We start from the raw sequence: 13,664 nt of genomic DNA, 5'->3' as shown, positions 1-13,664 counted from the left end.
TATTGTGGATTGCTCATCTACGCGGTGGACGTAGGTCAGTTGACCGAACCACGTTAAATGTTTGTATCTCTTTTGGTATATTTCTCCTTTTGTTGTCTGACTTATCGTCGTTCAAGGTTTGCGTTGCTATCTTCCGTATGACACCTGATTTTTTCGGTCCTAACAAATATATATCGTACAAATTTACTTTTTTTTTCTCTTGTATTTTCAAACCTATTTTGAAAATATTTTTCTTGAGCCGAAGGTTTATCGAAAATCGTCTCTCAACCTGACAAGGTAGGAGTAAGGTTTGCATACACTCCACCCTCCCTAAACCCCATTAGCGGGATCACATTGTGTATATAATTGTTGTTAAAATTTACCTAGCAACTATTGAATAACAAATTTCAAGATTTATAAGTTTTGTAATTGACTGAAGGTGGTATAGATTATATAAACTTTTTAAAATCCCACTATGTAAGAAAAAAAGGGGAGCCAAAAGTCAATAAACTTGGAGTTTGAATTTTACTTTTAACCTTTTATTAGATAGATAATCAATAAAACAAAAACTTCATCTGTTTGGACTTAAACTATACATAAAACTTTTATTTGTGATGCTCATTTTGCAAAAGTGGGACCAAAAAGTCAAAATAATCTTTTTCTGTTCACATTGCAAAGCTTAAAAGGAGATTGTTTACAATCGCTAGAGCGAGAGTATGAGAGCTGAAAGAAGAAGTTGAAAGAGGGAAAAATGAGTGAAGGTGAAAAAGGTCCATACTTAAATAGAGGTTGTCTAATATATAATGTGTTGCTTTGACTACACGTATACATGTCATATTAAGTTTGCTTTTATTGTCACAAAGAGTGACAAGTATAATGATTTTTTATATTTAATAAATAATAATTAAGTTTTTTAGCATTTAATTTATTGCAATTATAATTATAGGTTCAAATCTAATATTTGTCTAGATTTTAGTAAATATTTTCATATAAATTTATACTATTAAAAATTTATGGATTCAATTGAATTCGTATCCGAAATATTACATCCGCCCTTGAGCGTATCTTGTTAGAGTAAGAAAATGCCGAGGCACGTGTTTTAGTTTTTGGTTGTCTCACATTGAAGTATTTAGTACACACAGTTTGAATATAGATGAAGTGTTTAACAAATTATAGGCTTAATTTATGTGTTTAAATGTAAAATTCGAACAACTTTAAAGGGCGTTCAATCAAGGATAAAAAATAAAAAAAATTAATGCCTTGGCTCAATCCAATTTATGCTAACAAGATAATAGGTTCCTTCAATATGTTTGTATAGAAAATAAGATAACTCTTTTTTTGTTATGACGAAGAAGAAGCAAACCCGAAAATAAAAAAGATAAAGAACACCAAATTTTAACGTGAAAATCCTTCAAATCGAAGGTAAAAACCACGGGATCACAAAGATCCAGAAAACTCCAGTATAATAATAAGAGGGTTACAAAAGTTCTCCAAATTGAATATACAACAAGTGCCAAACACGGAGCAACAACTGTAACAAGAGCAACAACTAATCAATTGAAGAAAGAGGAGAATTCACAAAAATGAAGCTGCTGTTCGAGGCTCGAAATCAGATTCTACGAGCCTCCAAATCCGATCTCTACCATTGAAATCCAAGACCAAGATGTTACAAACACTCAGTCAGAATTTCAGCCTGATCCAACGGTTAACGAATCAGAAAGCGTGATTTGAATATTGGCTGGTCGGAATAAAAATCTGCAGCAAAACAAATATTTTTCTTCTCTCTTCTCTCTTGACGAAAGCTCTCTCAAAAACCACTCTTATGTGCTTAAGTCTTTCAAAGACTTGTATCAATGAGCATAGAATAATTCTCCAAGGTTGTCCTATTTATAGATCATGAGTGGTGCTTTCTCTTAAAGCCAAAACCCACTCAAAATAGGAATAAACCGAATCCAATTCTAAATAGGAATGAAAACCAAAAGAGAATAGGATTAGACCATTGGGCCTTTGGCTGGACAACATGGGCACGAGCCCAACACTTTTTTCTGTTCATAACAACTTCAGCATTCCTTTCTCATTGGCTTATGAGCAGATTTTCAGGAAATAAAAGAAGAAAAATAAAGAAATGCTTAATAATACAGAAATTAAGCAAAAAATATTAATGGTCAAAATTTTAAATTGCAGGATGTTGCAACTTGCAAAGGTCATGGTTACTAAATCACTGTGGTAATTAGGATGTGTTATTTTTATCTCTTTAAAATATTATTATTATTTTTAAAAAAAAATCTAGTTTCTTCTAACACTTGCATTCTTTATTATTCTTATTATTGTTGCTTGATTCTTCTAAAGGTGTTGTTTTTAAATTATATGTTTTGTGAACTAGTTTGTTCATAACGTTCATTACATGGTCTATTAATTGATTTTATAGTAATAGAAATACACATAAATTCGGTCCTACTTTATGGTAATTTTGTTTCGTAACTTAGAGATTTTCACTTTATTTAAAAGCTTTCCACTAGTATTAATGTGTAATTACCAGTTAATTTGTAATTGTCAATATTTCCAGAAGTTCAAGGACCTAAATTTTCACAATCAACCTACTTCGACTTCGTACGATATTTGGCGAACTTTCTGTATACAATTTAATATACTTACAGTATCATGATTCACATTGTTAGGAGGTACAAATATATTATACTCCATAGATGTGAATGATCACGCCTAATTATACCTTATAAAAAGGATAATGCGGTCGCTACAAATATATGCCGGTTAACAAGTTCGGAGTCGAATCCCACAGGGAATTAACCTATCAATCACAGCTATTGAACTCACAGAAATTCACGTATTCAATCTTCAGAGATATTTAAGTAACAGATTGGATGTTTACTAACTAAATATTACGTAATGAAAATGCAGTAATGAAGAACTAACTATGAATGGTTTGTAAACAAGAATTGGAATGATCTAAGGTTCCGATTTTCCCTATTGTCGAAATCCTTTCCTCTACGTTTGCTATAAATTTGCCTAAGTCTTCTCTATCGATCATGAGCACTCTGACTGTCGTAACTCTCTACTGAGTAATTACAACAATATAATAGACATATTCTCCCGAATTACACTAGCTAGCTTTAAGTACAGCTCACTTAGATCGCACCCAAAGTTTCATTATCTCTAATTCCATCTTTAAACCCTTCATATTGATCCCTCATATACGTTAGGAGTGATGATGTTCAACTACTACCTAAATGTGCACTCTTTCCCGAGTAATGCACACGAAATAGGAACAACTAATTGAGGGCCCTTCAATCAACATTAATAAGCATATAGTTGAACAAATAGAGAGAATACTATATCAAATCTATATTAACGTAACGAGAAAATCATCCTTCAACAAGTTCCATCAAAATCCTAGATTATGAGTTTAGCTACTCATACTCATAGTACCAATATCCAAAGTAATTTGCATAATTAAATTACAGAGTAAGGATAAAGAGATATAGAAATCAATGATTCCAACTCCCAAGTAGTGTTCCACGAGCTATTCTTGTCTTTGGTTGCAAAAGTCCTTCAAAGTGGCATTATATGTTTGGGACAAGCCCTAAACATGTAGGTCAACTCTTACTCAAGCCGTAAAATAATTAAAACCTTCGAAACTCGGACTGGGCCTGGCCTTAGGCCTGGCTAACGCCAGTCTCAGCCTGGCTTTAAGCTGGTGTCACCAGGCTAATGCCTAGCTAGGCCTAGCTTTAAGATGGCGTCGCTAGGATAACGTCTGGTTGGGCCTGACATTAAGCTGGCCTCGCCAGGATAAAGCCTGATCGAGCTGGCTTTTGCCCGGCTTCTCCTTTTCACCGTTCTCGAGCGCACTTTCGACTTTTAAGCTAGCTCTACTTTCATTTCTGATGCACCTACACATAAAATAGACTCCATTACGCTCAAACAAAGTATAATTTAACATTAAAACATGTAAAACACAAAGCATATAATGTGCAAAACCATGAATTATAGCCACACATCTATACCCCGCACTTAAATATTTGCTCGTCCTCGAGCAATCAAGCTACACTTATGGATACAACCTATTAAGCAATTCCCTTAACTTATTATACCTAGAATCTTTAAAATAGTTTAAGCACAAAGGCGTGACATCCTCGCCTCAATAATCGACTCACAAATACCATGCTTTATTCACAATTCACTTACTTACTCTAATATGGAGGTCGACAACATTACCTTTCCTTTATGAATCATGTGCCCTCACTCAATCAAAGAGCTTAGTTTCACACACCATGAATTTTAATAACGTAGGAACTCAAGATAGGAAAAATTCACTCGCTCTCAGAAATAACATTCATATGCCCCAAATGACGTACCATAAGCTTGCCATTAGTGTAATACTTTACTAATCGAGTTCATTCAGTCTAAGATCAAGTAGGACTTTCATTAGTTGTAATGTAGGCTGTGGGTCGGGTAGGATACATTTGGATATAAGTGACTACACCTCCCTTAAGCACTTTAATACACATACTTCAACCTTCAATCCCCTACTTATGTCAAATCAAGATTCCACCTTAACTTCATTATATTTCACCCCTTACTTCTTTAAGCACCAATATATCAAAAGCCGCCACCACCATCAGGAATTATATGTTTTTTTCTCCTTTTTTTCATACACTACTATATATATATATATATATATATATATATATATATATATTCTTTCTTTTCTTTTTTTCTATCCAAATGGCTTTTATTGACACATTTTTTTCATCCGATACACCTTTCTCCTTATTTCATTGTTCCACTCAAAAGCCAACCCACTACCCCATACTTTAACTTTTCCATAATTCATCACAATTTAAGTGCTTACGAGAGGTGACAAGGTTCAAATATATGGTCTATTCAAACAACGGGCTATGGCTTGTAATGTGGTTACCAAAGAAACATGATTATAGGCTCAAAAGGGTTAACTACGATACATAACATTTAGGCGGGTAATTTATATATATCTGGCTTAACAAAGAACTGCCTATATCACTTCTCAGACTGAACAAGACTACTATTTTGCTTTGCACACATACGAGGCAAGTTCTAGACATCAAATGTAATGCACAGAATACATGCGAACCTCACACAGACATGGCACATAACTCATTCAGAATTGTTTTTATCACGACACTCCAGTCAAAGCAATTAAGCAAATTTAAGGATCCGCGGTTTAAGGTATTTATCCTAGAGTCAAAAATTGAGCCTAAGCGTCTCAACCAGAGTACTGAATATTCTCAAGGCATCACAAAGCTCAGAGATATTGCTTCGATTAAGTGCTTAGCCACGTGATTCCTACTCCTAAAAATTAAAACTACCTACACCCGGTTCGACTAAAAATCCTTGGAAAAGAACCGCGGCCCAAAGAAAAACCAAGGGGGAATTACTACACTACATAAAAAAACTTTTTGGTATTTTTTTAGACTTACTTCCCTCAAAAAAATTATCTAGGAGATCCATCGTCGGGAAGAGTCCAACATATTTATGTTTTTTTTATTTCTGCCTAAAAACGACTAACAGAAAAAAATACAATTATAATAAAAACAAAACAAGACAAATTCTAACAACTAAAAAAAATAAAAACAAGCTAACAACTACTAATAGCTACGAGTTCTCACCCGACACTTAAATCATGCATTGTCCTTAGTGCATGCACTTTTAGACAAAACAAGAAATAACAAGAGTAGGGTGCAAGAAAACTACCTGGTCAAGCAACATCGTCATCCTCTGGCGCTCTCCACTCTTAATCATGTTTGTCCACTTCATCATCACCATCTCCCTCACCATCTGACTGTATTGGCTCCGCCTCAGACTGCTCCGGTGTGTTAACATCCTCATCAGTGGGGAGTCTGTATCCCTCTCCTACACCAACCAGCTACTGAGCATGAGCATTGGGTGGGTATCACTGCTCCAAATCAGTCCTCTCCTCAGATGTGGCCGGGCGACCCCCTATCTGCAGCTACAAATCCATCATCCCATAAAGATGGGCCATGAAACTATCATCACACGCATTGCGCTTAACACCTGTCAGTGTCCCAGCCTTGCCTTTCAGCTGGGGATTTGTGATATCTGTTTGTCGGATGAGCTGATCGATAATGTGGTCAAATTCAGGCTCTTCCTCAACCCTCTCATGCTGTAGGAACCGAGTCAGGAAATTAGGAAATGGCATTCGATCAATCTTTTTACTCGTTCTCACTGAAGCCATCTGGTGGCGAATCAGGTGACCCACATTCACCCTCTGCCTTGTCATAAGAAAATATAGCACACAGGTTCTCACACGGCTTACAAGTGTGTCATGATTGCATGGTAGGAGCTGTGTGTTTATCAACTTGAGCCACACCTGAGCCTCTACCTTCATCTTCTTCTTAGGGAACCTCTTGTGATGATTCGTTTCCTTGTCCCAAACTCATGCAGCAGTAGAGTCGACCACACAGAGCGTGTGGCTCAGCTCTCTATAAGTAGGCCTGCTAATGAATTGTTCCAATGACTCCACGGGAATATTTGGAGCACCTAAAAAGTCGCATATGGCCTTGGGTGAAAAATCTATCAAGGGTCCACGGATTGGAACCAACTCCTCAGTGTCCTGTGGGTCAAACCCCGCATAGAATTTCTTGACTAAGTTGAGATTGATGTCCCCTGTGTTCTTAAAAACATAGTTTAACCCCAAATCCTGGATGCCTTTCCAAATCGCCGGATACTTTGCTTTCACGTTGCGTTCCTAGATAGCTCCCTCCGAATGGATATGTTTAGGCCTACAGTGCTTGTACCAATCCCTCGTATGTGGAGGTATGTTGTTTATGCCAAATTCCCGTTGGCCTGGGGTTGTGGACGCAATGCAGCTACAGCTGCCACCGCTTGGGCACCAACAATACTAGAGGCAGCTTCTCCCCCTTTATTTTCTTTGGAGGTGGTGCGGAGGTTGACTTTGCTTTATCTTGGGCCATTGAAGTGGCCTTTCCCTTGCCTGTGTCTTTTCTGGGAGGCATCTTCATTCCTACACAGATAAGCAGTAGTCAGATAATACTACATGACACACTACACATATAATCTTCCCCAACTTGACGAGGTTACTCAGACTTTACCTCATATTGTCTTAACATTAGAATCAAACCACAACACATGGGCTACCAGTGAGCCACCCCACACTTAAGATTTTAATGTGGTGCACGACTACATAACACTAGTTTATTAATCTCGAAGACTCGGACTCCAAAGGGAACGAGGAATGCCATTGAGGTATTACATCAAACACTTAACAAACACTAGTGCCATGGGAGTTCATATGGACTTGAGGGATTGCCTCATCCTCCAAAATCAGCTTGGGAGTTCCGTACTACCACATATTTTCACAATCTCAGCACCATTCCTAAGGGGTTCATAGGATTGGGGCACACAAATACAATAAGACCATGAAGAACAACCACCCATAATGAAGCACAACCAACAATAAAGAATAACTAACAATGAAGAACAACCCCCAATCAATACATGTACCCAACTCGAAATTACCAAGAAAAGAGATAGAATCATACATTTGAAGCTTTGTGAGGAGTAGATTGCCTTAGAATTTCGGATGAGTATGAAAGACTAGCAAGATGAAACTTGACCTCTATGTGGATGGTGATTGTGTGTGGGTGAACAAGCAATTTGTGCAATATGTTTGTGTTCTTGTGAAATTTCTTGTAAAGTTTGGTGTGTGTTGGTTGAAGTGAGGTTAGGGTTTCCTTTGTACAGTGTTCAGTGAGTGAGTGCATGTTTGTGATGTTTGGTTCGACCAAAATAAGGAGAAATAACTTAAAGAGGGCCGAAATTACCTACCTGGCATTTGCCAGGCATTGCCAGCCTAAGGCCTGGCTGACCCTGGATTTAGCCAGGCGACGCCAACCTAAGGCCTAGCTGACCCTGACTTTAGCTAGGCGATGCCAGCCTAAGGTCGGGTTGTCCCTGGCATTTTCCCGACTTCGCGTGACATTTAAACCTTGCTTGACTTGCCCAAACTCACCTGCAAACTTGTTAGTATCTAAAAACAAAAAGAAAAGTTCTAACTACACTAAAAATCAACTATGAATTGGGTTGCCTCCCAACAAGCGCCTTAGTTAACATCGTGGCCCGACGAATACAACAGTCCAATGGGTTGCCTCCCAAGCACGATGCAGATACGCGCATTTAAGTATGCCCAACATCGGAGGCTCGATCAAATGGATCACTGACACTACCTTTGCTTCATTTATGCCCATATAATATTGTAATCTGTGCCCATTGACTCTGAACGTGCGAGAGTCATTATCCGCAGCAATCTCTATGGCACCCGTGGGGTGAATTTCAACCACACGAAAAGGCCCTGACCAATGTGATTTTAATTTGCTCGGAAATAACCTCAGTCTTAAATTGTATAGAAATATCGTATATTTGGGTTTAAAACTCCGCTCAATAATATTTCTATCATGTATCATCTTCATTCTCTCCTTATATAATCTTGTGCTCTCAAAAGCGTGATATCGGAAATCATCAAGTTCGTGAAACTCCGTTACTCTACTTGTTCCCACAACTTCAATATCAAGATTCAACTATCTCAATACCCACCAAGCTCTATGCTCCAACTCCACCGGTAAATGACACGCCTTCCCAAACACCAACTTGTATGGAGACATGCCGATTGGAGTTTTGAAAGCGGTTCGATAAGCCCACAGCGCATCATCTAATTTTCTCGCCCAATCTATTCTAGTAGCATTCACAGTCTTAGTCAACACACTCTTTATTTATCTGTTCGAAACTTCCACTTGACCGCTTGTTTGTGGATGATATGGGGTGACCACCTTGTGGCATACATCATACTTCTCTAACAACTTCGCGAAGGCTCGATTATAAAAGTGAGTGCCTCCATCACTGATTATTTCCCTTGGAGTGCCAAATCGGGTGAATATGTTCTTTCTCAAAAAGCCAATTACCCCATTTGCATCATTTGTAGGGAGTGTTGCAGCTTCCACCCACTTAGACATGTAGTCCACAACAACGAGTATATATTTGTTGCCATATGAGCTGACGAAAGGCCCCATAAAATTGATGCCCCATATATCAAACACTTTAACCTCCTGAATTGTGTTCATGGGCATCTCATGTTGGCGGGAAAAGATTCCCGGTTCGTTGGCATTCATCATACCTCTTTATCCATAAATGTGCATCTTTGAACAATGTTGGCTAGTAGAAGCCTGACTCTAAGGCTTTCACAGCTATCCTTACTCCCCCGAAGTGCACACCATATGGTGACGCGTGACATGCCTGCAAAATAGAAGACTGGTCTATCTTGGGGATACATCTCCGGATCATGTTATCAATACAAATCCTAAACAGATAAGTCTCATCCCAATAATACATGCGACAATCACGAAAGAACTTTTTCTTTTGGATAGAGGAAATGTCATAAGGAACAATATCGCTCGCCAAGTAGTTTGCAATGTCTGCATACCATGGCGCTCAAGACTCATGGTTAGTAGTTGTTCATATGGGAAAGTTTCCAAAATCTCCTCTACCTCAACCTTTTTCTCAGCTCCTTCCAGCCTAGACAAATGATCAGCTACTTGGTTTTCCGTTCCCTTTCGGCCACGGATTTCCAAATCAAATTCTTGCAGCAGTAGTACCCATCGAATCAGGCACGGTTTTGACTCCTTCTTCTCAATTAAGTATCTGAGAGCAGCATGGTCAGTATAAACAATTACCTTCGAGCCTATCAAGTATGACCTAAATTTGTCAAATGCGAACACTATTGTCAGCATCTCCTTCTCGATCACAGTGTAATTTAGCTGGGCTTCACTCAGCGTTCTACTTGTATAGTATATTGGATGCATGATTTTATCTTTGTGCTACCCCAAGAACTGCTCCCACAGCATAGTCACTCGCATCACATATCATCTCAAATAGTTTCTCCCAGTCAGGGGCAACTATGATCGGTGCTATTACCAGTCTCTTCTTTAGTTCCTCAAATTCTACCCTGCAGTCATCAGAAAACACGAAAGAGTGATCCTTTTCAAGCAATTTACACAAGGGGTTAGAATTTTGGAAAAATCTTTTATAAATCTCCTATAGAAGCCGACGTGCCCAAGGAAACTTCTAATTGCTTTGACGGAAGTGGGTGGTGGAAGCTTTTTTATCACATAAACCTTTGCTTGATCTACCTCAATGCCCTTACTTGACACTAGGTGCCCCAAGACTGTACCTTCCTGTACCATGAAATGACACTTTTCCCAGTTGAGTATCAGATTCTTCTCGATACACCTCTTCAATACTCTTCTTAAGTTTATAAGGTAGTCATCAAATGAATTCCCCACCACTGAGAAATTATCCATGAAATCCTCCATTATTTTCTCTACCATATCCGTGAAGATGGCTATCATGCACCTTTGGAATGTGGAAGGTGCGTTGCATAGGCCAAATGACATTCTCCGAAAAGCATAGATTCTATAAGAGTAGGTGAACGATGTTTTTTCTCTGTCCTCCGGGGAAATAGAGATCTGATTATACCCCGAGTACCCATCCAAAAAGCAAAAGTGGGATCTCCCTTCCAATCTATCTAGCATCTGATCAATGAATGGCAGTGGGAAATGGTCTTTCCTGGTAGCCAAGTTCAACTTCCTGTAATCCATATAGATTCGCCAACCTGTGACTGTTCGTGTAGAGATCAATTCGTTCTTCTCATTTTTCACTACCGTCATACTTCCCTTTTTTGGCATACACTGAACTGGGCTAACCCATTTGGTGTCAGAGATGGGGAATATGATTCCCGCATCTAACCACTTAATCACTTCTTTCTTCACCACTTCTTTCATGTTGGGGTTCAGCCTTCTTTGATGTTCTCTAGAAGGTTTGTGCCCATCTTCCAGTAAAATCTTATGCATACAAAAGGCCGGGTTGATCCCCTTAATATCTATAATGGTCCACCCAATTGCAATCTTGCACTCAGTCAGTACCTGCAAAAGCTGTTCTGCCTGCATATCTAATAAACTAGATGGGATAATAACAGGTAAAGTTGAGTTAGGTCCTAAGAATGCATACCTAAGATGAGATGGCAGTGGCTTCAATTCCAACTTTGGTAGCTCTTCTATCGATGGCTTAGCTGGAGGAGTTTTTCTTTCCTCTAAGTGAAAAGGCTCAAATTTGGGCTCCCTTCTCCAAAAACCTTGGCCTTCAAGAGCAAGTATCTACTTTGCCAAGTATTCACCATTAGCTTCATATAAGTTCATGAGATAGGCTGCTAGAGGGTCTTTAGTGTTCAATGCCTCATCTTCCTCCTCCAAAACTATATCCATGTCATCTATAAGAGAGCAATTAGCAAATTCTCTTGGTCGCCGCATCGATTTATGCATGTTGAATGTTATCTCTTCATCATTTAATCTCATTTTGAGCTCTCCAGTTTCACAATCAATTAAAGCTCTCCCAGTGGCCAAGAATAGTCTTCCCAAAATTATGGGAATTTCCTCGTCAACCCGACATTCTAGAATAACAAAATCTGCTGGGAATACAAACTTCCCAACCTGTACTAATACATCATCAATAATACCAAAGGGCCTATTCACTGTCTGGTCAACTAGCTGTAGTAACATAGACGTGGGTCTAGCTCTCAATGCCTAGCCTTTTGTAGATAGCTAGGGGCATAAGGTTTATGCTTGCTCCCAGATCATACAATGCCTTAGCAAATGCATAGTTGCCTATCGCGCATGGGATTGTGAAACTCCCTAGGTCAGACAACTTCTCAGCTATGGGTCTCATCACAACAACACTACAGGTCTGAGTCACTGTAACCGTGGCCAACTCTTGAAAGTCGAACTTGCGGGACATCAAGTCCTTCATCATTTTCGCATAACCAGGCATCTCCTTTAATGCATCAATCAATGGAATGTTTACCTGAATTTGCTTCAACATCTCCAAGAATTTCTTGTACTGCTCATCTTTTTGATACTTGACCAATCTCTGTGGGAATGGTGTTGGAGGTTGCTTCTTCCCTGTGATTTGATTTTTTTTCTTGTTCAGGCACTGCTTCTACTATAGGTTCCGGTACAACCTCAGTCTCTTTCACAACCTCTTGTTTTTTGCTGGCATCTTACGCATGTTGTATTGTCACCTCAGTTAACCCTGCTGAATCATCTATCTCAATGGGTACTGGCACCAGTGTCTCAGTCGGTCTGCTTTCGCAAGCAATTTCTTGCTCCAGATCTAGGTCTCTACCATTTCGGAGATTCACTGCTATAAGCTGCTTCGAGCCCTGCTCTTTTGGATTGATTTGTGTGTCTGCAGGTAACGTCCCGTGGGGACGATTATTTAAGGCCATAGAAATCTGTCCTAATTGGATTTCATTATTCTTTATCACTGATTCATGTGAGTCTACTCTGTCAGTTACTTTTCTAGTGGACCCAATCATTTGTTGCATCATTCCCTCAAGTTTAGCAAACCTATCTTCGTGTCTCACAGTCTGTTGTTGTTGAGGTTGTTGATAAGCCTGCTGCTGATTTTGCTGGTTGTAACCCTGTTTCCTTTGGTAAGGCACCACTTGACCCTGTGGTCGCATAGCCCCAAGGTTATTGCTGTTGTTGTACTGATGCTGAGCTGGCCTATATTGTTGATTCTGCTAACCCCAATTCTGACCACCTTGCCTCTGTCCCCCATAGTTGGCCACATAATTCATGCTCTCTTGATATTGTTGGTTATCACCTTCCGCACTCCACAAGCAGACATATGGTTGATTAATGCATGATGTACATAAGCCCCCATTAGTTGCATCAACTATGTGTACCAGCTGCTTCTGGCCTGATTTATCAACCTCTTTGGTGAAGATGCTCATTTGTGTCACTAGAGTGGCCATATTTTTAGCTATGGAGTTAGTTGGGTCTAAAGCCACTGAGTGAACTACAAGAGTGATTGGAGCATTTCTTGTTGTCCATCTTGAGTTTTGTGCCATCTTGTCCAGTCATATCTTGCTTTCTCTGAATGTTTTGCTAAAAAATGCTCCATCTGCTGAAACATCAACATTGGCTTTCAATCTATCTGCCAAACCCATGTAAAACCTCTGCCCTAACATTTGCTCCAGAATACCATGATGTGGACATGTAACCAGCAGACCCTTGAACCTCTCCCACGTTTCTTGTAATGTCTCTGTTGGTTTTTATATGAAGCTCAATATCTCATCAATTTGTTAAGCAGTCTTGTTGGGTGGGTGAAATTTGTTCACAAATTGTTTGACTAATTCCTCCCAAGTAGTGATGGAATTTATGGGGGAGTGAATTAAGCCAAGTCTGAGCCATTCCTATCACTGAGAATGGAAACAAGAACAGTCGTATTGCTTCCGTTGTCACGTTATGTTGCCTCTGTGTGGCACAAATTGATAGGAAATTCTTTCAGATGCTACTGAAGATCTTCAACGTATGACCCCGAGAACAGTCCCTTTTTCTGCAACAAATGTAGCATGTTATTTGTGATTTGGAATAATTCTGCTTGTATCTGAGGGACTACAATTGCAGTTGATAAGTTGTTAGTGGTGGGTTGTGCCCAATCGTACAATGCTGCTTCTAGCACAAGCGGCACCACACCCTGATTGTTCGGGTCATCCCCATTATTTCTGTTGTTTATTTCATCTCCCATGTCTGGTT

At 39.2% G+C, this 13,664-nt stretch overlaps 1 non-coding gene across 1 annotated transcript; it reads left to right on the top strand.

The window, feature by feature from the left end:
- Positions 1 to 13,106: 13,106 nt before the first annotated feature.
- On the top strand, positions 13,107 to 13,213 carry LOC142162544 (small nucleolar RNA R71). Its single transcript, XR_012693793.1, has one exon. It is a non-coding gene; the product is annotated as a small nucleolar RNA R71 (small nucleolar RNA).
- Positions 13,214 to 13,664: the final 451 nt, after the last annotated feature.

This window comes from Nicotiana tabacum, chromosome 7 (genome assembly GCF_000715075.1).
Source record: "Nicotiana tabacum cultivar K326 chromosome 7, ASM71507v2, whole genome shotgun sequence".
NCBI lineage: Eukaryota > Viridiplantae > Streptophyta > Magnoliopsida > Solanales > Solanaceae > Nicotiana > Nicotiana tabacum.
This window is presented reverse-complemented; position numbering and strand designations above follow the sequence as displayed.